At 35.7% G+C, this 26454-nt stretch overlaps 1 protein-coding gene across 3 annotated transcripts in view; it reads left to right on the forward strand.

Annotated features, from left to right (window-relative positions):
- JMJD1C (jumonji domain containing 1C) overlaps positions 1-26454 on the forward strand; it is a 184343-nt gene that overhangs the window by 98891 nt on the left and 58998 nt on the right. For all 3 annotated transcript variants that reach the window (XM_077778651.1, XM_077778649.1, XM_077778650.1), the window contains exon 2: positions 464-577. The gene's annotated coding sequence lies outside the window, so the exon portion shown is untranslated. The remainder of the gene's footprint in view (positions 1-463; positions 578-26454) is intronic.

Genomic DNA, 26454 nt, shown 5'->3' on the forward strand with positions numbered 1-26454 from the left:
TAGAAGGGGTGGAGTTAGAAGACCAGATGCATCCTGATCATTTAAAATCCTTGATGTGAATGAGCTAGGGGGAAAAAATATGTAAACTATACCTGCTCTGTTTTTATAAAGGTTAATACTTAATAATTTTTTAAAAAAGAGTTGGGGTAGGTCTGCTCTCCTACCAAGTTTATTATTTCGGAAGCAATTTCTTTTTTTATCATAGACACTTTTATACATTTCATGTATAATTATACATTTCATGTATATTTGATATTTAAAATAAACAACTTATATATCTACTTCATTCTTTAAGTGCAAAATATTGTATGGATAAAGACATTTAGATTATAATATGAAAACTAATGTTAATTGGTATCCTAAAACCATTATAATAATGGTATCTATACATTGTATGTATATACCCTTCATATTTGAATATAAAACACAGAAAATAACCATTATAAATTTTTTCTTTTACCAGACTTTCAAACCCCTGGTTGAAAAAAGTATACCCAGTTCAATCACTGCAGTAGAATTCCTTGTAGATAAACAACTGGATTTTTTAACTGAAGATAGTGCCTTTCAACCCTACCAGGTAAGAAATTTTAGGTTGCTTTTAAAAGTTAACTAATCTTGAAACTTTACTGATAACATAGATATTCTTTTAAATAATTCAGTTTGAACTAACATGTAGATGTTCAGGAAACCCGGTGCTTTCAATAAATTTCAATTATAGGATAAATGGTTAGTGTATTCAATCAACGGATTTATATACTAAGAAGTTATTAGGAGCTAGGCAGCATTCTGTCACTGAGAATACACAAGTGAGCAAAATTAAGTCCCTGCCATTATAAATAGTGTTCATTTGTTGGAAAATAACTGGTTAGATATTAGTATAAATTACTTTTGTCTCCAAGCTCTAAAGGTTACGAATTGGGTCAATTAATGTAATTAAATGAGATTAATGTTTATGCATATGATAGTAGTAGTCCTTTTCCTTTTTAAGTGAGAAGTTTCCTTTAGCCTGTCAGTGATTGAATTGTTCATTTTCTAAATTTTAGTTCCCAGTTGCAGTCTAAATGCAAATACATTTAATTGGAAATATATTTTCTAATAAACTTTAAGATTTAAATCAAATGAAGAAACTCCTGTCAAAAATAGTAGGCGAAGTGAGTTTTAAAATTTCTAGTGAATTTCTGTCAGTTAATTTCATAAGTTATAAAGAATTCATAGATGTTTGTTTTCTTTATATATTTGGATTTCAGATTGAATTAAATATGTCTTTCATACATTTTTTACTTAAGTGATTAAAATAATATAATTGTGTTGAAAGAAAGGATGAGTGAACTAGTTTTACTTTTTTTTTTAAATGGAGCTGAAAGTCAGTACTCCTATTTCATTTCAGAATAGTTACTGTTTTCCGAAAATAAAATATAGAGGCATCGTTTCCATGGAAAGAACAAGAGCTTGAGTTAATGAGCAGTGATTTGTTGTGTGTGGAGTTATAATACTTAGGGAATTAGGGTAGTTATGTGCCTCTTCTGTTAGATCTACCAAAATGGGAGGATAGTTTCCTGAGGTAAATGTTATTTTGAAGTCTACAAAGATATTCTTTTTTTGCATTATTTTTCTTATTTCATTAAATGACCTGGTTTTTGTACTGTTACCCTTTTTGCTCTTTGTTTACAATATTTATAGCTGAAAATTCATAGCAAGTCCCGGTATAATATTGGAGGTGTTAGAGCTTTTCCCTTGGGTTTTATTTTGTTTTGTTTTTAACTGTGAATGCCATTTAGCTTAACTATAGGCCTTATTATAATTTGTTTCATTTCTAACAGTCTTTTAGTCGGAATTAGACTGGGTGAGTCCAGTAAAATCAAAGGAACCTTCCAGCCTTAAATGTTTTAATTTTGTGGTTGCTGATTAGCAGCACTCTGGAAGTTTCAGCTTGGATTTGATTTAGAGAAGTGAAATCATTATGTAGAAATTACTTTTAAAAATAAACTCTTTTGCCAGGTGGCCTAAATCTCCACAACATGTTTATTAAAATTATAATCATTGAAAGAATACACTAACATTTTATAGAGTTTTTGGGTGTCTTTTTTAACATGTTAAGCTTTTAGATTCTGATAAATTACATAATTTTATTTAAAAACTAAAGGCACAAGAGCTAAAGTCTTATTTGATTTGGTGAATTAGACAATTGTCTTTGTTAGTAAGCTGTTTGTATTGCTCTGCTAGTATAGGCCAGTTGATCTTTAACCTAGCAGAATACTATCTCTTCTAAAGGTGAAGTAATTTTTCTTGACATTTTAACCATTTGTCTTTCACAAATGTAAGTTTTCAGTTCTAAAAAATCAGAAGGAATTAATACTAACAGCCCTTGATTTAGGGATCCAGCATACCTTAATTTTAGGATTTCTTAGGAGTTTTAAAAGTAATAGATGGTTTATAATAGAGCTTTTTTATATGTATTTTAATATATATAGTTTCTTACTAACCTGGTTAAAAAATATATAAGGATATTTTCTTTAGTATGTAAATGATAGACACTTATTGTAATATTTTGAATGAAAATGTACTCCAGATACCTAAGATGGCTCAGTCTAGTTTTTCAAATTTATTTATTTAAATGAGTTTGTGAAATAGAGCTAGCTACATTCACAATAAAGGAAACAATTTTAGAGTTCATGTAATTAGAGTGGCTTTATCCCAGAATGCTTTTCTCTAACCACTTGTCCAAACAGTACATTAAATTCTTTGGCATCTTAAACATGGCAGCTGTTACTGGCATAGATTTTGTAAATAGTGTCTTGACATATCTTAACTTTAGGGTAACCCTATATAAGTCAAAAGGATTTGGCGGAAAATTGAACATGTTTTTTTAAATGTTCTCCCTGTTTTTTCTCATTTATTTAAATTTCATGAGGCAATTTCTTCTGAATCTAGATGTTAATCACCCTTTATAGACTTCTTAAGTGTGTTGGAGGAAAACCTTCCTTAGAAATGGCCTTTGTGTATAGAGTGATGAATACACATAACTTTTGTTTTAAACATTCTCACAATTTTTTTTTTTTATTGGGGATTCCCACCTACCATCTTTCTCCTTGCATTCTTAGCATTTTATTCTATAGTAGTATGCTCCCTCTAATTTCCTTTATAAAGTTGTATAGCCATGTTTTAATATATCGGAATAGTAACATTATTTAAGGTAGTGGTTAGGAAACCAGGATTAATATAGATCATTTCACCTTTAGGTCACTGGTTTGAATCCTACACTTAGCTCTGATTTTAGTGCATTGAATATCAAATGCCACGTATTAAAGTTGATCTGGTCACTTTTTTAGGTGGCATGTAGTTGGGGAATTGGGGTACAATCATCATTTTAGTTTTCACTGTTTTGGAAAGAGAGTTGAATGAGGAAAAAAACCAAATAAACATCTTTTAAATAATATAATCTGTGCATATTAATTAGGTCACTGTAGCAGCATGGTATTGTTAATTCTGTTTTTTCCTTCCTTATGCACACAAATGAGTTTCTGCTTCCTCCTTTTAGATTTCCTGATCATGCCTGGCTGCAGTTAACTTTCTTTGAAGTAGAGGGGGAAGGGAAAAGAGAGGAAGTAGGAGGGAACTCTGCACATTCTACTCTGTCTTCCAACTGGCTGGGAAGGAGGATAAAAACCAAATTATTGATTCTGAAAGATGCCTTTTATAGTATGGGGTTTTGTTTTTGTTTTGTTAATTGCTATTATTTTTGTGTAGTGTGGTTACTTTTCTTTGAAGGGTGATTACAGAAAAGTTTTAAAAACTTTTCATCAAAATTTGAAATTTTGATCAAGTTCGTATGAAAAACAGTTTGATAATGAAATATGAACATTGAACTCTTAGCATGATTTTGAAATCATCTTGTTCTGAATTTTGGCTTCTGGCCATGCACACACCTGCAGTTTTCAAGTTGGTTGCTTCATAGAGGATATAGAAGAGATTATTTCTTACCTGAAAATTGTACATGACTCATCTCAACAAATCTGGGTTGGTCTGGCTCGTTAGTCCAGTATTTTCTAGGGATCACAATTCTCTTTGTTTTTAAATGTAATGAAGGGATAACACACAGGACACTACTTTAAAACCACTAGAGATTTGAAGCAGAATGTGCTTGTTCAACTTTATGCCCTACGTTTATCTTCTTGTATATTAGAATTCATTGTAGTAATGAGGTATTTTCCCTACTTTAAGATAGAATCATCATAGACCTGAAGGAATGATCCTTTTTGAAGTTCTGGTTCTAATAAACTGATCAAAGTTTAGAGAGAGGACTGTTAATGCTGCAGTTTCTGTCATCATAGAATGTACACATTGAATCGCTTTACTAAATATTAGATATAGTACTACTGTGTTTTGAATTGCTGGTTAAAGAAAAAGGGAACAGGTGGAACAAACCTCAGTATTTTCTTAGTACCTGGACTAAAAATTGCTTAAAGACTTGAACAGAGAAGAGTCTTAAAATATTTAGTTAATGTGTCTGGACTGTCAGATCTGTGTATCTGTCATTTCTGTATTGCTCAGTGAAAAGGTTGTTTTCCCTCTTTGAGTCCATTTTTTAAAATTTTATTTTAAATGTTTGTTTATTTTCAAGAGACAGAGACAGAGTGAGAGTGGGGAGGGGCAGAGTGAGAGAGGGAGACACAATCCAAGGCAAGCTCCAGGCTCCGAGCTATCCGCACAGAGCCCAACGTGGGGCTCGAACCCAAAAGCTGTGAGATCATGACCTCAGCCGAAGTCGGAGGTTTAACCAACTGAGCCACTCAGGCGCCCCTCTTTGAGTCCATTTTGACCCATAAGTTTTACATCATTGATGATATAAATTTATTGGCTGTGGTTTCAGAATATCCCTAAGGTAGTCGTTGCTCAACACATCTGGTTTACTAAAAATAGCTCAAATGATTGCCTAGGATAAATTAGCAGTAGTTTAGAGGAGTGGAATGTAGCAGACTTGTATTTTTTTTCTTAGAAACTTTTGTTATTGTATTATGGACTTTGGAACTGCTTCACAACCAAGATGAGATAATATGAGTGAGGTAAAATTTAGTCCCTCAGTCAGCCAAGGTGAACAACTAACTGCTAGTTTGTTTGTTGCTAGCCAGATGTTATATTTTGTTGAATTAAACATTTGACATAAATGAGCCACTGGCAAAATTTTGAAAGTCTTGTTGGTAGTAATTCATTTTATGAGCAGATTTAATCCCCAGGGTACTGTGGTGGTACTACTAATAGTTTACAGAAGGAAGTAAACAGAACTTCATGTTAGTATTACTTTGGTGGGTAGAAAAAAAAAATGTTTTTTAACTTTTCTTTACTCTCACTTCAATTTATAGTGTAGTTCTATCATTTTAAGACTAATATCCCGAGGCGCCTGTGTAGCTCAATCAGTTAAGTGTCTGACATTGGCTCAGGTCATGATCTCATGGTTTATGGGTTCAAGCCCTGCATCAGGCTCTGTGCTGACAGCTTTGGCCTGGAACCTGCTTGGGATTCTATGTTCCTCTTCTCTCTCTGCCCCTCTCCCACTCATGCTCTCACTCTGTCTCTCAAAAATAAATAAATGTTTTAAAAAAAAATGACTAACATCCCTATAGAGGAAATCAGATTGTGACCAGGTACAGGATTTATTAGTATAGTTATATAAATTTCTTTCCCAGAATTCCTCTCCGATTTGTTTTCTTCCTGGTATCAAATTACTGTTTCCCATTAATTTAATTAACTGAAAGAAAAAAAATAAATGGACTTCCAGACACTGCTCAACAAAGTGTTGTTGTCGTTATTGTTTTAAAGAAAGACATTAGATTTTTTTTTTTAATGTTTTGTTTATTTCTGAGAGAGAGACAGCATGAGCAGGGGAGGGTCAGAGAGAGAGAGAGAGAGAGGGAGACACAGAACTCGAAGCAGCCTCCAGGCTCTGAACTAGCTGTCAGCACAGAGCCCAATGCGGGGCTCGAACCCACGAACCGTGAGATCATGACCTGCGCCGAAGTCGCACGCTTTACCGACTGAGCCACCCAGGCGCCCCAAGACATTAGATTTTTTTTAATGATAACTGAACTTTCTATTAAGAGACATGTTTTATAGGAATTTATAAGAAACACTGGAAGTATGCCTTTTAGGATTTGGGAATGGCACACACCCAACCCTCAAGAATGAGAGCATCTGCAGTGTAGTTGAGAGATGGAGAAACCAGCCCAGAACAGAGAGGCTAGAGCTTTTAATTTGTGTTCCACGAACTACTGATTTCAATTGATACTTCCCCAGAAAGGAGTCTTTAAATGGAAATTTTATGCTTAGACTCTACTTCCCTTTGACTTACCCATAAAATTTTTTAATGTCTGACCTTGGAAACATCCCAACTGACTTCATTCATTTAACAGTTATTTAAATTCTGTGGTTTCCCAGTGCACAGCATCCTGCTAGGTGCTTAATGGTTTAAAAAATTGATATACTAAGTCCTAGTGCTTTTTCTTTTCAAGGTGTTTATAGTTCACAACAATAACTTATATTAAAAATAGACCTGATTTAAGGAGCCAAAAATACATAGTAAAGACTAGGAATACAAAGAAAGGAGAAATCAGTAGCTTGAAACAGTTAAAAGTCTCATGAAGGAAGTAGAATTTGAGTAGGATTCATCTGAAGGGAGATGGAAGTGAAAAATAGGACAGTGAGGCCAGACATTTGGCAGGATGGATAACATGATCAGTAAGGAAAGGAGATAGATTTAGAAGACAGTAGAGAATCAGGCCAGCTGGAGAAGAGCATTTGACTTTGAATAGTAGACCTCATACTACATTAATATATGGGGTCAGATAAAAGAGGAAAAGGATTGCTAAGTACAGTTAGTAAGTGTAGTTATTAAGTGTATTAATTTTATCATGTAGGCCAAATGAAATCATTGGAAGCTTTGAAGCAAGAAAGTAACAAAATTTACACATTAACAGTGGCATCTGGTTATTATAAACATCAGAAGCAGCTAGTTGAGTGGGTCTTCATTTAGAGTCTTTTGTCCTAGACAGTCAATATAGCATAATGGTTAAGAAAGAGTTTTGAAGTCAGTTCATGCAGATATGGTTTCAAATCCTAGCTTTGTCATTTGCTAGCTATGTGACATTGGGAAAGTCTAAAGCATTCTAAATAGATGGTTTCTTCATGTATAAGATAAAGCTGTTCTCTACCTCAGAGTTGTTAAGAAGATTAAATGAAATGATATATTGAGTTATTACTACATACATACTGCTCAGTAAAAGGTACCTATTTAGACATGTTCCAAATTTCTCTTTATAGATGGTATCTTAAACTTTTTGGTAGATATTTGAAACTCCTTAATCTTCCTATGATACATAACCATCGGATATTTGTCTTCCACCATCTGCAGCTCTTTTAACAATCAGTCTTATTTGTTGTCTCTGGATCTCTTACCATTTCTTTCTACATCTGATTGTAGATAAACTTTTTATCTGTCTGTACAAGCCATGGTCAGCTTGTAACAACATATCTTTGTAGTAGTGTTTTTTCTCTTTGCTTCCTCCCTTCCCCCCCACCCCCCGTCCCACTCCTTCAGAGAAGTTTATTTAGATAAGATTCTATGGTGACTTCTTTAAGTATTATTTTAAGAAAATGGTTTTAGAAGAGATCCAGAACCCTCTTGTTTGATGCTACACTCCAAAAAACCCTCTTACCTTTTTTTCCCACAGGGAAAGTCTTTCTTAAGCTCCATTTGCTGCTGATAGTTATTTTTATCTCAAAAAGCATAAGTGTTATTCAGGAAGTTACAGAATTGTTTTTCTTTATTTGGCTCTGGTAAGAGGCCATGTGGACACAGTACTATGTTTTGGAAGTCCTCTAAGCATTGAATAAGATGTTGGACTATATGACCTTTGAAGTTCCTTCTTAACACTAAAAGTTCTGTGAACTTGGTCAAGGTGGAAAAACAACCATTTCTGACCAACATTCACCTAAACAAGTTTATTCCTGACTAATTGTTTTAGTCTCATGGGTAAGAGACATTTGACTTAACTCTAATAAGTTTATCTCAAAAAAGAGAATTAATGAGTCAGGCAGTGCCGGATGCAAATCAAAATTATACAAGATTAGAATAACAGAATTGTTTTTATTAATGGTGCTTACTGAGAGAGCTTTCCATCCTATATTTTTCTATATCTGTTTCTGATTTATATTTTGATGGAAAGAAGTTGAGCACATTCTCAATTAGTCCCTGAAGTTTTTAATGCATCTCCCTTTTCCATTTCACTTTGCATTCATATTAACATTTGATTGAAATTTAGAGGTGCTTTGTTGCCATAAAGTTAGTGAAAACGAGAACTGTGAGATTGTGGAATATATATTCTGCCAAGAGTGTAAAAAAATACAGGATCATAGCCCTAGCTGTGAACTGACTGTTGGTGGATTTTTGGCGTGGTAGGATCAGCATCTGTGGGCAGGCATTGGCCTGGGGGTGGTCTAGAAGATGAGGCCAGAGCAGGAAGCCGCTATTGTGTAGTACTTGGCTTTATTCCATTTCTAGTCAAAAGTGACAGCTTGCAATAGTGGAGCCAGGCTGAAGCCTAGTAAGTAGGATGGACTACAAGAAAAGGGGAACCAGTAGCTAAAACAGTCACTGTACTTCCTTATTTAAGTAGACTTTTTTAAAATTTAAAGTTGGTACATGATATTTTAATATTCAGTAGTTTTTCACTACATTCTGTTTAAGTACTTTTATGTCCTACCTATCTGATTTTTATATCACTGTAATTTCAAAAATAGTTATAAAATATGCTTATTAAAGTCCCACAAATGAGGTATGTTGATTTATCTAAATGCATATCTGCTGCCATTAAAAAGGGAGTTCTTCATTTGTAAAACTTGGTTGCAAAACTTGGTGTGTTGAAAATGTATCCAGGGAGTTTAGGAACATGTTATTTTGACTGAAATTTGGCGCAAGTATGAGCTGTTCTGCAATATTCAGATTAAAAACATTTATAAGTCACAGTCTGCAATAGTTCTCTCTTGGTCCCAAATCTGCTGTGATCATATGCTGAAAAATCTGCCAGTCTCTTTGTAATTTTTTGTGACTGCTGTTATGAATTTAAAGTATGTGAAATTATGCTTGTAGACAACAGTTTCAAAGGATCCTAAGCCATCACTAGTTACCATTGAGAAAGATTTTCTAGTTTCTCGTTCTGCCAGTCAAAATAGGTTGATATAATTTATTCCTTTTACCCAGTTGCAAATTCTTACTAAACCCTAGCCATTTTAAAATTTTATTTTAGTGTGTTAATATTTTACATTTGTAAAGTTCAACAATTTGCAGGATGTTTCAATATGTATTATATTTGTACATCCTTATGTTATCCTTATGAGGAAAACTTTGTATTATCTTAATTTTGTATAATGTTTTCAGGTGCATATAATAATTAGTTAACTCACAGAGTCTATGAGAAGTCTAAGTTACAAATGCATAAGTAGCAAAAGAGAAACCCACTTAAAACTAGCTTAAATTAAAAAGGGGTGGGGGTGTTAAAAAGATACAACAGGCAGTGTCATGGATAGCTGTAGCAGGAAAGTACAGCTGAACCTTATTTGGAATGGAATTAGGAACTAGAAAGAAAGTCAGGAACTCAAATCACTTATTCCTTCTTCCCCTCTTCTTCAGTGTCCTTTCTGCAGACAGGTTTTTTTCTGCTTACTCATAGGTTTTGCTTCTCATAATAGTAGTTTCCATGTGACTTGTGTGTGTCATTGTCAATTTGCCCACCTGCCCCCCGCCTCCACAAGACCTTTTAGATCTAATATTTGTGTTTCTTTGTAAAAGTAGAGATAGAGTATAGGAGAATGAAAGTCTGAAAGGGGAAGATGGAAGAATTATGAGGAAGGAAGAGAATATATGATAGCAGATTTTATAGGCAAAGAAAGTGATGTTTAAGGAAGTTGTGACTTGGCATCTATGTTCCCACAACTAGTGGTAGCTAGCATCATTTTCTGTTTGGCACTTTGTTATTTTTCTTAGAGCTGGCATCCTTCCTATATAGAAGATGAAAATTTTTCTAAATTTTATTGCCTGCACAATTTCCCTAGACTTTTCAAACACTGGCATCTAGTTGTACTCCAAATCTGTGCATCATTTTCAGACTCATCTTCCATACACAGAGAATCCAAACAGAGATTTAAGATATTTTGTACTCTCCCTGTTTTCTCAGCTGCTCAGTTTTCTCTCTTCTGCATACAGGTGTCCTGAAGTCCTAGATTTACTCAAGGTTAGAATTATAAAGTAATGGAGTCCTTGGGGCTCCTGGCTGGCTCAGTGATTAGAGCAAGTGACTATCTATTGATCTTGGGGTTGTGATTCCAAACCCCATGTTGCATGTATAGATTACGTGTTTCTTTTTAAATTTTTTAAAGTATATTTATTTATTTTGAGTGTGGAGGGAACAGAATCTCAAGCAGGCTCTGCACTAACATTGCCCCAGTGCAGCACTCGAACTCATGAACCATGAGATCATGACCTCAGCTGAGGTCAGATGCTAAAAGACTGAGCCACGCAGGTGGCCCTCTTAAAAGCTATCCTAATGGGTATGAAGTTCTTTGCCAATTTTTTGAATTGAGTTGTTGGTTTGCTGTTGAGTCCAGGAATTTTATCAATCCCTTATCAGGTATAGACACTGCAAATATTTTCTCTCATTCTTTGCCTTGTCTTTTCTCTCTCAATAGTATTTTTTGATGTGCAGAGTTTTTAATTTTGATGAAACCCATTTGTCTAATTATTTGTTCTGTTGCCTATGCTTTTACTGTTATATCCAAGAAATGTTCACCACCTCCAACGTCATAACAAATTTCTCCTAAGAATTTTGAGGTTTTACACCTTACATTTAGGTCTTTGACTCATTCTTAGTTAATTTTTTATAGGACATAAGGTAAAGGTGCAACTTTCTTTTGCATGTGGATAGCCAAGGTTCCCAGCACCATGTGCTGAAAAGAATGGTCTCTTTCCCATTGAAGAGTCTTAGCACCCTTGTTGACCAGTTATTCTAAAATGTTATTTCTGGGCTCTGTATTCTGTGTCCTTAGTCTTTATGTCTGTCCTTCACACTAGTATGTATTGTTGATTACTTGAGTTACCACTTTTTTTTTTTTAACTTTTCTACAACTGCTTAATTTGTCCAAGTGATGTTAACCCTGAACATAAATTATAATTAAAATAAACTATTCTGCTTAACTGGTGAAATTTTCTAAAGCACCTAATCAGTCTTAAGATACAGTCACTCATTTATTGCTGTGTGCCAGTCACTTTGCTAGTACTAGGAATTTAAGACAGATAAAATACTTTGTTCTCTTTCAAGTCAGGGGGAGAGACATAATTATAGCTTCATGCTGAAGGTTCTAAAATTGAGGTATATTCATAGTGTCTGTGCTGTGGAATCAACTGATTCAGTAATACCAGATATTTGCCTGTTTATTTTTCTTGGTTTTATTTTTTTTCTCAGAAGACAAGGGTTTAGAAGATGGGAAAGAGATAAGGAAAGCTAATAGTGCTTCTCAATAGACTACTGTATCAGGATTGTCTAGCAAAACAAAACCCATAGAGGTGTGTGTGTGTGTGTGTGTGTGTGTAGGTGCACGTGCACACACACACACACACACACACACACACCAAATGTGTAGAGAGAAAGGATGTAGAGGAAGGATTTCTAAGGAATTGACTCATGTAGTTGTGGGGGCTGACAAGTCTGAAATCCACAGGGCAGGCCAGCAGTCTGGAAATTCTGTCAAGAGTTGATTTTGAATAAAGGGAGTATGGAAGCAGAATCTTTCCTCTTTGGAGAACCTCGTTCTTTTTTCTTATAAGGCTTTCAAGTGATTGGATTAGGCCCACACATGTTATGGAAGGTAATATGCTTTCTTCAAATTCTTCTGATTGAAACATTAATCACATTTGAAAAATAACTTCACAGCAACCTCTAGATTGGTGTTTGACCAAACAGCTGGACACCATAGTCTAGCCAAGGTAACACACAATATTAACCATCACAGGTATTATTGGTATTTAATTCTTTGCTTTGTAGTGAATTGTAGGATGGTAGCCATCTCTGGCTTTGGTACAGTTCTGTGACTTTAGCATCTTTGTTATGCTAATAGAAGAAAAACATCCTCACACATTTCCTTCTCTCTTTATTTCAAGCTATTCGGATGTAAACTAAGGAGTGGTCTGCAGACAGTGGCCTACCAGGCCCTGCCAACACCCTAAATGTGAGAAGACAGTATCCGTCATTACTTTCTTTTTTCCTTTTTTCAAGAATATCCATTTTTTTTAATGTTTATTTTTGAGTGGTAGAGCGTGAGTGGGGGAGGGGCAGAGCAAGGGAGACAGAATCTGAAGAAGGCTCCAGGCTCTGAGCTATCAGCACAGGGCCCAATGCAGCACTCAGACTCAGGAGCCTTGAGATCATGACCTCAGCCTCAGATGCTTAACCAGCTGAGCCACCCAGGCGCCCTCTGTCTGTTCTTTCTGAATGTTACCACAGTTCTGCTTCTTGAGTCTCAATAGCATGATGTTTTCTCCTGGCTATCAATCCAGTTTCATTCTAGATCAGAGTCTTAATATCACTCACATTCTCTGAGACCTTTATACCTAGTCATTTGATAGAGGTTATTAATCATAAATGGGTCATATTTTTCCATCAGATTTGCACTTAAATAGTGATACCTATAATAACAAGTTTTAAAACTCCAGTGTTTTTCTAGATGTTCTTTGCCTGGGTGTCAGTTACCCTAGATGGAATAACGTGATATTATTACCAGTTAATAACCCCTCTCCCCACTGCCATTCATGGAATAGTGATATCTGGAAATAGAAAAATTCTGTGTAACAGGGATGAATTTTTTAAAAATCTAGGTAAATAAAGAATCCTCCTGAATATATATACTTCAAACTCACAGCTCTTTAATAAAGGCATTATCCAGTATGTGGACTTTAAAACACAATACCTAGAGCATCTTGGAAAGATACAGTTTTGGGTTGTTTTTTTTTTAATGTTTTATTTATTTCTGAGAGAGAGAGAGACAGTGTGAGCAGGGGAGAGTCAGAGACACAGAATCTGTAGCAGGCTCCAGGCTCTGAGCTAGCTGTCAGGACAGTGCCCAGTGCGGGTCTCGAACCCACGAACCGTGAGATCATGACCTGAGCCGAAGTCGGATGCTTAACCTACTGAGCCACCCAGGCACCCTCAGAAGGATAGTTTTTTAATCTTGCTTCTCCCACATCCACTTCTGTTTTCAAGAAATTAAGTTCTATTAAGGATTTCTTCTAATACTTAACAAAGTTCATTGTTGAGAATTTTTCTTAAAGTTTATTGAATATACATTATGTCAGTCAAGCAAACTTGGCATTAGTTGGTATCATCTAAATAGCATGTTGTTTTTGTGTTGTGAAGGATTATGAGACTCTGCTCTGGTCAAGGGTGTAGTTAATTAATGATGTTCACTACCAGTGCTGTAAAGAAGCAGACAGAATTACTGGTTTGTTTTTATTGATTTCACCACTTCCAGAGTGTCTTGTTCTACACATAAGCATAAGTATACATATTTGTACTAAAATTTTTTATGAATTCAGTTTGGATCATGGCACAACTTGGGTAACTCTGCATTTTGCCCCTAAACTCTGTGGACATTACTGTATCTGATTTAGTGCTTTTTTTTTTTTTTGGAGAGAGAGAGAGAGAGAGATGGGCAGAAGGAGAGGGAGGGAGACAGGATTTCAAGCGGGCTTTGTGCTGCCCGGTGCGAGACTCGAACTCACAAACTATGAGATCATGACATGAGCTGAAGTCAGAGGTTTAACGGACTGAGCCTCCCAAGCACCATAATGCCAGTAATAGTTTACAGTGAATCAAATTTAATGGGTTTTTTTTAGTATTTATTTCTGAGAGAGAGACCGCATGAGCAGGGGAGGGTCAGAGAGAGAGGGAGGCACAGAATCTGAAACAGGCTCCAGGCTCTGAGCTAGCTGTCAGCACAGAGCCCGATGCAGGGCTCAAACTCATGAACCTTGAGATCATGACCTGAGCCTAAGTCAGACACTTAACCGACTGAGCCACCCAGGCACCCCTACAGTGAATCATATTTAAAAATAAAGAAGGAAAATCAGCATAAAACAGTTAAATAATAAGTTGCCAAAGTTTTGAAATTCTGTTTTTAAGATAATGTAGTCATTTGCGCATATATACATATATGAAATGTATCTTATTAGGGAATTTTGGCTCTTTGGGGTGGAGAAAAAAATTTACATCTGTTAAAGTATCAGAATTTGGTAGTAGAACAACAGATGAATTCAGATCCCAATTCTGTGTCTAGTTGTGAAACGTTAGGCAAGGCATGTAGCCACTTAAGAATTTATTTTTCATTTATGAAACTAGATATGTAATATCTGCCTCATGACAGTGTTGCTATTGTCTCTGAGGTAGTGTATAAGGAAGAACATTATGCCCTATAAAATTGGTGATAAAGAGAATAAATAGGTAGAAGTTCAAAAATAAATAGATCTGGTTGAGTAAATCTCCGTTCATGATATGTGTACTTTCAAGAGGCCCATTAGTAGAAGTAACTTTTTGGGGCACCTGGGTGACTTAGTCAGTTAAGTGCCAACTTCGGCTCAGGTCTTGATCTTGTGGTTTGTGAGTTCAAGTCCCAAGTTGGGCTCTGTGCTGACAGCTCAGAGCCTGGAGCCTGCTTCAGATTCTGTGTCTCCCTCTCTCTCTGCCCCTTTCCCCACTCGCACTGTGTCTCTCTCTCTCTCTCTCTCTCTCTCCCTCAAAAATAAATAAGTAAATATTAAAAATTTTTTTGATTAAAAAGTAACTTAAATCTCATTTCACAGACATTACAACTTTACCAGTGTGTCATATATTTGGAGAATTTCCTGTATTCTTCCAGTTTTCCTTTCTTTTCCTTTTTAATACTTAATTTATTTTGAGAGAGAGAGCACAAGCAGGGAAGGGGCAGAGAGAGAGGGAGAAAGAGAATTCCAAGGAGGCTGCAACCCAGGACTCGATCCTATGACCTGAGCCGAAATCAAGAGTTTGAGTCTTGAGTTGAGTCATCTAGATGCCCCTGTGAGTTTTCTTTTCATTTTTTTCCAGCCAAGATACTTCTCCTGTGGTATATTAATTTATCCATTCTTACCAGCACTTTAACTCCCTTATGCTGTTTGTCTTTCTGCTACATCTGCCTTTTAATTTCCTCTCCTAGAACAGTCCTACCATTTACTTTCTCTATTTGTACCTTCTAAAAATGCACTACCCATTATTGATAGCCACTAGTCACATGTGGCTATCTCAATTTAAATTAAGTAAAAGTAAACTTAAAATTTCATCCATTAGACCAGCCACATATCAAGTACTTCAATAGCCATATGTGGGACAATACAAATATGTAACATTTCCATTATTACAGAAAATTCTGTTGGAAAGCCTTGCCCCAAAGACTTAAAAGCAGGAGAAAATTACACCCATGTATTTTGGTGTCATTTGTATTGTCTCTGGTCTCAGCTGATCCTTTGGTACCAGTTGGCATCCTTTTCTGTGCTCCTTGAGTTTGCATTTCCTAAAACAGTTATTTTAAATTATCACCGTTCTACTTGGCTTCCTCCTTTTCTCTTAAAAGAAGACCTTTCTCCTGCAGCACAGTGGAAATGTAGGTTAAAAGCAGGAACCCCCTTAACTTCCTGTCCTTAAACATCTTTCCTTACTTACCTTCTTTTTTCCTATCAGAGATATGTTCCCATTTTCTTTTTCTTGTTTTTTTAATTTTTTAATGTTTTTTATTTATTTCAGAGAGAAAGGGAGACAGCGTGAGCAGGGGAGGGTCAGAGAGAGAGGGAGACACAGAATCTGAAGCAGGCTCCAGGCTCTGGGCTAGCTGTCAGCACAGAGCCTGACGCGGGGCTCAAACCCACGAACCGTGAGATCATGACCTGAGCCGAAGTCAGACGCTTAACTGACTGAGCCACCCAGGCGCCCCCCCAGTTTTCTGTAACTGATTCAGTTTTACAAATACTTATTGGGCACCTGCTATGTCCCAGGCACTATTTCTGGTAGTTAAGGTACCACCATGAGCAAAACAAAAAAATTTCCATGAGCCAAAAAAAAAATAAAGCATTCATAGAATAGCAAGAAGACAAGTATATAGAGATGAGTAGGAAATGAAATAAAAAAGGTAGATTAAGTAGGGTTTTGTAGGCTATTATATTTTGTTTTTTTGTTCTTATTAAAACTGAAATGGAAGCATTTGGAGAGTATTGTGTAGAAGTGTGATGTGATAAAACCTTTTTTTCTCAGATAATTTAAAACATACAGAAATAGAAGAGTAAAATGAATTCTCATATACCTGTCATCCACTTTTAACAATTACCAGTTCATGGCCAAAATTGTTTCCTCTTACTGCTCCTCATGTATTTTTTTTTTTTTTTTTACGATTTTATTTTGGGGCCTACCTGGGTGGCTCTGTCTGTTAATTGTCTGACTCTTGATTTCCGCTCAGGTCATGATTCCAGCCAGGCTGTGGGATCCAGCCCCGACTTTGGCTCAGGCCATGATCTCACAGTTCGTGGGTTCAAGCCCCGCGTCGGGCTCTGTGCTGACAGCTAGCTCAGAGCCTGGAGACTGCTTCAGATTCTGTGTCTCCCTCTCTCTCTGACCCTCCTCAGCTCGCAGTCTGTCTCTCTTTCAAAGATAAGTAAACATTAAAAAATTTTTTAAAAGAATTATGACAGGATAGTCAGTGATGGTGATAACCATGAATATTGATAAAAAGCTTAAATTGTATTTAATATGCTATTTAGTGAAAGAACTATAGAAATGCTTTCATTCAGAATTAGTAGTATTTTGATAAAATTTCTTATTTCACTAAGTTACCTTTTAAAACTTCCCTTTTTGTAGACAAACCATATTAGTGTTTAGCACACCTTGTTCAGTTTATGTTCTCTTCCCTTTTCTGATCAGATTTTTAGAAGAGCTAAACTTCTCCTTTAGGAATAGCAAAATCAATGATTGCTAATCATTGTGAAGTAAAGGTGCCATACTGTCTTCCTTAACAGTACTAGGTAATTAAGATGTTCTTGTGTTATGATACCTAGGAGTTGCAGTTTTAACTCCTTCCTTTTTTCTGAATAACAACACATTTCTCATATATTTGCACTTACTAGATCCTAATAAGGAGAACAGATAGACTTAAATAGGGTCCTATGATAAAAGGTAATCTAAGTCTGTTAAGGTAAAAGATTTGTTGATTATATCAGTTTTGCACTGGATTTCTGAGAAGAGAAGTATAGTACAGTAGTTCTTCAAGTTAATAGTTTTCTCATCTCCATAGCTGGAGTAATGGAAATTGGAAACAGTGAATGTATACTCCAGCTCAGTATTAATTGGTACCTATGAATTATTTTTAGTAGAAAACTTATTTAAATAATTGAGCCAACATATAATTTTATTTCCTCTTTAGGTTGAACTCCCTCTCCTACCAGGAAGGGGAGTACAAGGTAGAGCGAGATTCCCATAGGTGAGAGCAAGGAAGTTGGTGGGTTTTTTGCCTCATTTTTTTAAACAGGGGCTATTCTGAATGAGTATTTTCAGTTGCTACTTTGGAAAACATTCAACAGTTCCTAGGCCTTCCTGAGTTTGTTCAGTTGTAAGTTTGAGGAAGCTGCAGTTAGTAAATTGTGGTTGGCAGATTCTGTAAGCAGGTGACTCAGTAGGTTGAACTCATGATGACTCAACTGTGTTAAAACCATGCTGATAAATAGCTTGAAAGAAAAATTGCCTTCCAAACTTTTGAACTGCCATAAAAAGTTCAAAACTATTATTAAAGTTATCACAAAGAATATTAACATGTGGCTTTAGAAGGAAACACATTTTCCTTCAAGTGGTTTTAAAAGTTATACCTAATTGTTGTTCAGATTTTTGCTTTGTAGTAATTCTGAGCCAACCTTACACTAATGACACTTAGCAAGTTGTAGTTACAAATGCAGAAATACTGCAGGTCTGCATAAAATTTAGGCAAGAGAATATTCCTTTGAAAGGTTAATTTCAGCTGGAAGACTAGCAGAGAAACCCAAATGGCATTTACTTTTTTAGATTTTGGTTTTAAATAATCCACACCCAGTGTGAGGCTGAGCCCATAACCCTGAGATCTAACGTCACATGCTCCACCGAATGAGCCAGCCAGGGACACCTTTTAATTAATATAACAAAAATAATCTAATTAGCTTTTTATTTCACATTGATATAATTGAACAAAAGGAGGCAAGATATGTAGTCATTTTCTTACAATTTGTTTTTTTCTTTTTAAAGTCAGTTGTCCCAACACTGCTTTTTTTTTTTTTTTAATGTTTTATTTTTATTTCTGAGAGAGAGCAAGAGAGAGCAAGCGAGCATGAGCAGGGAAGGGTCAGAGAGAGAGGGAGATGCAGAATCTGAAACGGGCTCCAGGCTCTGAGCTGGCTGTCAGCATAGAGCCCGACGCAGGGCTCGAACCCAGGAACTGTGAGATCATGACCTGAGCCAGATGCTCAACCAACTAAGCCACCCAGGCGCTCCACTTACGATTTGACATAATAGGACATGTATGTTAATATAGTATGTCCTGTTCTAAACTCCTCTTTGATGGTTTGATAAATTAATTATATCTGATAAATCTTATTCTGTATTTTGTTGTCTATGATATCCATTCCAAATCTTACAATACCATATTCCTGTGAACTGATCTTAATTTAGCAAACAGTTTTCTGTATTTAAAATAAATAATTTGATTCATTGGGCTTTCTTTCACTTTTTGTGATTATATTACTAATATAAGAAAATTATTGGAAACCCAGCAGAGAGCATTCAAAAATTTCATTCTACAAGTAGATGGTTTGGGAAAAGTTTAAGTGAGAAGAGCTTTGACATTACACAAATCCTTGCTGAATTTGCCTTCCAGCCATATGATTAGGGGCAAATTACCTAATCTTTGAATATGTTTCCTCATCTGTAAAATGGAGAACATGTCAAACTAGCAAGAGGGTTATTATATTTAAATGAAATATATATTTTTGTCCCATAAATCATACACCGTTAATTTAGGATATAGTTAAGTTATATTGGACCTAAGGATGCTACTCAGCTAGGATGATTGAAGAGTGGTAATGCCAGTAGTTCAGAGTCTTTAAATTTTGATTTTGTAATGTTTTGGAAGGCTAACAGGTGTGACTGTCATCATACTGTCTTCATTTTGCTTAAATTTGAGTTAAGCTGCAAAACCTATTATTGGAGGTGCTTTTTTCAGGAGTGGCTACATAGAGATGAACTTTGTATGGCCCAGGGTACATAAAATAATCTTTCTATGAATAATTAGGAACTGAGGAAATTGAGTTTTGTCTTCATTATATGGGTTTTCTTAAATTGGTATGCTAGCTAAATACTTAAAATAGGCATTTAATTCTCTAGCACAGGATCTGAAATGCCATATCCAGTTTTTTACAATGAATATAAAATACTTTATTCTACATGGGTGCTTTCAAAATTACCTTTCTTAAAAAGCCGTGTGTGTGTGTGTGTGTGTGTGTGTGTGTGTGTGTGCGTGTGTGTTGTTTTTTCCTCTTGAACATTCACCCAGTGCATTGTAAAGTGTTTCTTTTTGTACCACAACCTCTCAATTAGTGGGGGGGAAAATATTTCCTCTAGCTCAGTTAAATTTGAATTTTATGACTTAATATTTATTAAAAATATATTACTGAATTAAAGATTTTTATAGTTTTTGTAAGACGTTCAGTTGAACCATATTTGGTATAATCAGTGACTTACTAATAGAGTTACATTAAATAACCCATTCTTTTTGTAGGCCTTTAACTCTATTTTTAGTAACAAATTTTATTTTAAAGTTTTTTACTTTGTTTTGAGAGAGAGTGCAAGCAAGGGAGGGGCAGAGAGAGTGGAAGAGACAGAATCCCAAGTAGGATTGGGATTCTGTTTGCAGATAGTTTACTGACTGAACCACCCAGATACCCAGTAACAGATTTTAAATAGCAATGTTTTTAAGTTTCTGTTTTTAGCAATATAAAAAAATTATCTAAAAAGTTTTATCATAACAGAATATTAAGGAATGCAAAGAGTAGTTTCAAGTGTATCAATATCAACAAAACTGAACTAGCTAAGTTTCTATGGAATATGCTCATTGTAGTTAACAGATTGTATTCTATCTGTTTTTGAAACTAAAGTTTCTTCAGTTGGAGCGTTAATGTATAACAAAGGAAATTATTAATATGAGCAAATTGTTGACATTCTTTTGCATTTTAAAATTAATTTCCTTTTATCATGATACGTATGTATATATATTTTTTAAATTTTATTTTCAAGCATTCTTGTACCCAGTGTGGGGCTCAAACTCACAACTGTGAAATCAGGAGTCTTATGATAGGGGCACCTGGATGGCTCAGTCATTTAAGCAATCCAACTTTTGATTTTGGCTCAGGTCATGATCTCACAGTTTGTGGGTTCAGGCCCCACATCAGGCTCTGTACTTCCTTGCAGAGCCTGCTTGGGATTCTGTCTCCCTCTTTCTCTGCCCCTCCCCACTTGCTCTTTATCTCTCTTTCAAAATAAATTTTTTAAAAAAGTCTTATAATAGATTTTGATAATAAGGAAACATACCACACTAATTCTGTAATGTTTTTCTCTTCCTATGTCATGAGCTTCTTTACATGTCAGTAAGTATATGTCTACGGAATCATTTTTGTTAGTTGTATTGTTTTAATTGTATTCGTATTTGATCAACTAAAAAAATTGTTTTTTATTTTAACACATATAGACTCTTCTTGTCCATGTGTTATTGTTATTTGTTTATTTGTTTTTCTTAGATTCCTCTAAAGTTAACTGTGTGGAAAAGTATGTATGAATGACCTCATGTTTTACAAAATCTCAAACCACAATGACAAGGATTGGGGAGAAATGGTGTTAGAGTAGATTGTTTAAACCTTATGCAATTTTTAAAAATTTTTTTAATGTTTATTTATTTTTGAGAGGCAGAGAGAGAGACAGAGCACAAGCAGGGGAGGGGCAGAGAGGGAGACACAAAATCAGGCTTAGGTTCCAGGCTCTGAGCTGTCACCACAGAGTCCGATGCAGGGCTTGAACCCATGGATTAAATGTTTGTTTATTTATTTTAAGAGAAAAAGAGTGCATGAGCGCTAGCAGCGAAGGAGCAGAGAGAGCGGGAGAGAGAGAATTTTAAGCAGGCTTGTCACTGTCAGCACAGAGCCTGACAGGGGGCTTGACCTCACAAACCATGAGATGATGACCTGAACTGAAATCAGACTTAGGACACTTAACCTAGTGAGCTATCCAGCAGTCCATAACAGTTTATTTCTAATAAAGTTAGTTACATATAGTACTTTGTGTTTAAGAAGAAAAGGAGGGTTCCTTAAAAATTAAGAATGTAAAAGGAAGAATTGAGATTGCTGAAGTAGGGAATCAAAGCAAAAGATTGGGGCAGTGTGGTCACATTAGAAACTAAGAGAAGAAAGTGAAATGGATGAGTATTGTGTTTAGTGCTATGTTCAGCTTTATTTGTGTACTTAGCATTCAGCTATTTCAAATNACTTCAGGTTATATACTAACATCATTCACCTATTTTTTCCAAGTCCCTGCAAGCCAATATGAGTTATAGAAACAACTGTTGTCTCAGAATAGGGTGTATAGTCAAACTGCCTTTCAGAAAAGTTGGGGTTTTTTTTGTCTCCCATGATCAGTTTTTATATATACCTTAATTTTGCCTTGTTAACTCCAGTGTCATAAATTTTTTAAAATTTTCACAATATGAACAACCAACATATTAGAATATATTTAAATTTTGTTTCCTGAATAATAGTGAAATAGAACTGTTACCAGAGTTTTTCTCATTTGTGTATATTTTTTAAACAGAATTTTTAATGTTTATTTTTGAGAAAGAGGGAGACAACAGAATCCAAAGCAGGCTCCAAGTGTGAGCTGTCAGCACAGAGCCCAATGCAGGGCTCAAACCCATGAACCATGAGATCATGACTTAAGCTGAAGTCACATGCTCAACCAACTGAGCCTCCCAGGTGCCCCTCTGCAATTAATCTATAGAACAATCTAGGAAATAATGGTTCTTGGAAATGGTGCATTACTCTCTTTTTAATTGGAAACGTAATGAGGAAAAAGAATGCTGTTGTGACTATATTTGTGATCTTTTAAGCCAAAATACAGTATTTTTAAAGCTGTATCCGTTTATCTATATGGATAGTCTTTGGGGAAATATTTTAATTCCAGGGTATAAATTCAGACCAATAATGATAGAAAATTATATTAAAATACAGTTATTTTGTGAATTTTGTTACCCTGGTGTGTTTATTGTGGTTTGATATGTGTCCCTTGGTTAGATATGAAGTCTGAAGCTTGGTTCTATTTTATTTAGTCTGTTTTTATCAGTATTAATATTATAAGCAGTGTTTTTGTCAGTAAAAATGGATATACTCTTTACCTAGAGAAATATATTTGATAAATAACATAAGTTATCATTATCCCATGAAGAGTTCAAAACACAGTAATGCACAGGGTGCCTGGCTGGCTGGTTCAGTCAGTAGAGTATGGAACTCTTGATCTTGGGGTTGTGAGTTTGAGCCCCACTTTGGGCTTAGAGTTTACTAAAGATAAAAGTGAAATAAAGATTAAAAAAAAAAAAGAATGCTCCTTTCAGCATATTTTCGTTTATACAGATTAATTGGACATAGTTTTAACTATAGAGAATTAACCAAACCTCTGGCAACCTTTTCTGAATTAGGGATTCTCTTAAATGTACGTTTTATCTTTTGTATTCATAATTTTTGGGGAAAGGCTTCAGGCCAGAGTCACTTTTGCAGATCAGAATGTGTCAAAATTAGCTAATGAAGGACATAACTTAAAATGTTGAGTGGATGTAGAGATCAGTGTAGTTATAACATTTCTCAGTTTAAATGACATTTACAGTAAGATTTGAGTTCCCCAGAATTATGGATTGCCAGATATTTGAACAGAGGATATATTTTTTTAGTAAACCATAAATGAACTTTGAAATTCATTCAGTGATGAAGGTCTGTATAATGAAAATAATATTGGAATGTTGGTTCACATCATATTTCAGTTGGTACAAAATTGGGAAATCATTAGGACCACAGAAACATCCTAGAACTATAACTATACATGAAATTTAAAAGTCTTAAGACTTTTTAAAAATTTTGAGCATTTCATTGTTTTATAATTTCTGGCATTATATACTTAAGTTAATTTTCTTTTTAGTTATTAATGAAATAAATAAATAGTACCAAGAGGAAGTTTCAAGAGGGAGATTCCTAAAATTTTGGATTAGTTTATAATGGTTCTTTGCTTACAGTGGTAGAAGGCTTCAAAGTAGATTTTTGAGGACTATTCTTCTCTCCCCTGCCCCCTTACCCTCTCTCAGTTAAAACTCTAAGATCAAGCTACATACAGAGTTGTTTTTCCCCCAAGTGTATTTTAAGAGAGAGAGAGGCAGCAGGAGTGGGTTTAGGGGAAAGAGAGAAGGGGGGAGAGAGAATATCCCAAGCAGGCTCCATGCTGTGAAGGTGGAACCCAGTCTGGTTGCCGATCCCACAACTTGTGAGATTCGGACCTGAGCCCCCGAAACCAAGAGTTGGCCACTTAACTGACTGAGCCACCCAGGTGCCCAGGGTTTTTTTTTTCTTAATGTTTACTTATTAATTTGGAGACCAAGAGTGCGAGAGTGATTGGGGGAGGAGCAGAAAGAGAGAGAGGGAAAGAGAGAATCCGAAGCAGGCTCCATTCAGTCACCTCAGAGCCCTTTGGGCTCATTCCCATGAATCCTAAGCTCAGGACTTAAGCTGAAATCAAGAATAGGAAGCTTAACCAACTGAGCCACCCAGGTGCCCCTTTATGGGTTTTATAGGTAAATGTAAATTATGTTATTGTTGGAGAAGGCCAAATATATTTGTTGTTGTTGTTGTTTTAACATTCACTCACTTAATAAAATTGCTTTTCTGGAACTCAGAGCCATGAGATGTGGTAAATACAGGCACACATTGGAGGTATTGCGGGTTCAGTTCCAGACCACTGCAATAAACTGAATATTGCAATAAAGCAAGTCAAGTGATTTTAATGGTTTCCCAGTGCAAATAAAAGTTATGTTTACACTATACTGTAGTCTGTTAAGTGTGTAATAGCATTATATCTTTAAAAAAAAAAGCCAGTATACATAGCTTAATTAAAAAATATTTTGGCAAAAAATGCTAGATATCATGTTCACTTTCAGCTGGTTGTAATCTTTTGCTTGTGGGAGGTCTAGCCTCAGTTTTAATGGCTGCTGACTGAGCACAGTGGTAGTTGTTGAAAGTTGGGATGGCTGTGGCAATTTCTTAAAATAAAACAACAATGGAGGCACCTGGGTGGCTCAGTCGGTTAAGCATCCAACTTCGGCTCAGGTCATGATCTCACGGTTTGTGGGTTCAGGCCCCACGTTGGGCTCTGTGCTGACAGCTAGCTCAGATCCTGGAGCCTGCTTCAGATTCTGTATCACCCTCCTCTGCTCACACTGTCTCTCTCTCTCTCTCTCAGAAATAAATAAAACATTTTTTAAAAATTAAAAAAAATAAGTCATTGTATCATGACTTATTAAGAAATAAAGTAAGACAACAATGACTCTTGCCATATTGATTGTGTTTTATCACTAATTTCTCTGTAGCATGTAATTCTATTAGATAGTGTTTTACCCACAGTAAAACTTCTTTCACAATTGGAGTCAGCCCTCTTGAACCCTGCAGCTGCTTTATCAATTAAGTTGATATAATATTCTCAATCCTTTGTTGTCATTTCCACAGTCTTCAGAGCTTTACCAGAAGTAGATTACCTCTGAAGAAATTATTTTATTTGCTTATCCATAAGAGAAGTAACTCATTCATTCAAGTTTTATTCTGAAATTATAGTAATGAAGTCACATCTTCAGTCTTCACTTCTAATTCTAGTTTTCTTGGTATTTCTGCCACATCTGCAGATGGTAGACTTCCTCCACCGAAGTCTTGAACCCCTTAAAGTCATCCATGACAACTTATTTTGAGTTTCTGTGGATGTTGATATTTTGACCTCTTGCCATAAATCACAAATGTTTTTCATGGCATCTAGAGTGGTGAATCCTTTCCAAAAGGTTTACCATTTACTTTGTCCAGATTCATCAGAGTATTCACTATCTCTGGCAGCTATAGCCTTCAAGATCTATTTCTCAAAGAATAAGATTTCAAAGTTGAAATGACTCCTTGGTCTATGAGTTTCAGAATAGATGTTGTATTACTAAGCATGAAAACAATATTAATGTACGTCTCCATCAGATCTCTTGGATGACCAGGTGTATGATCAGTGAGCAGTAATATTTGAAAAGAATCTTGTTTCTGAGCCATTGTTTTCAACAATGGGCTTAAAATAACAGTAGACTATGTAAACCTATGTGCCAGTCATCCAGGCTTTGTTCAGTTTATGGAGCACAGGCATGGTAGATTTAACGTAATCTAAGATTTTCAGAATGGTAAATGAGCATTGGCTTTAATTTAAAGTCACCAGCTGCATTAGCCCCTAACAAGAGTTAGCCCGTTCTTGGAACCTTTGAAGTCAGGCATTGACTTCTCTCTAGCTTCTCTCTTCTAGATGGCATCTCCAATGGAATGCTGTTTCACCTATATTGAAAATCTGTTGTTTATTGTAGCACCTTCATCATCTTTTAGCAGGGTCTTTTGGATATTTTGCTGCACCTTCTATATCACCACTTGTTGCTTTACCTTGCATGGTTATGTTATGGAGATGGCTTCTCCCCTTAAAGCTCATGAACCAACCTCTGCTCGCTTCAAACTTTTCTTCTGCAACATCCTCACCTCTCTCAGCTTTCATGGAATTGAAGAGAGTTAGGGCCATGCCCTGGATTATGCTTGAGTTTAAGGGAATGTTGTGGCTTATTTGACCTTCTATCCAAACCACTAAAACTTTTCCCATATCAGCAATAAAACTATTTTATTTTCGTATCATTCATGTTTTCACTAGAGGAGCACTTTTTTTTTTTTTAAGTTTATTTGTTTTGTGAGAGAGAGATAGAGAGCAGGGGACTGGCAGAGAGAGAGAATCCCAAGCAGGCTCTGTGCTGACAGCACAGCTGCCGGGCTCATGAGATCATGACCTGACCTGAAATCAAGAGTTGGACACTTAATTAACTGAGCCACCGACGTGCCCCTGGAGTAGCACTTTTAATTTCCTTCTAGAATTTTTCCTTTGCATTCACAATTTGGCGAATTGTTTGGCATAAGAGGCCCACCTTTCAGCCTGTCTCAGTTTTCAGCGTGCCTTTAATCATTTCTGGCTTTTTTTTTTT

This window comes from Crocuta crocuta, unplaced genomic scaffold, assembly GCF_008692635.1.
Source record: "Crocuta crocuta isolate KB4526 unplaced genomic scaffold, BGI_CrCroc_1.0 scaffold167, whole genome shotgun sequence".
NCBI lineage: Eukaryota > Metazoa > Chordata > Mammalia > Carnivora > Hyaenidae > Crocuta > Crocuta crocuta.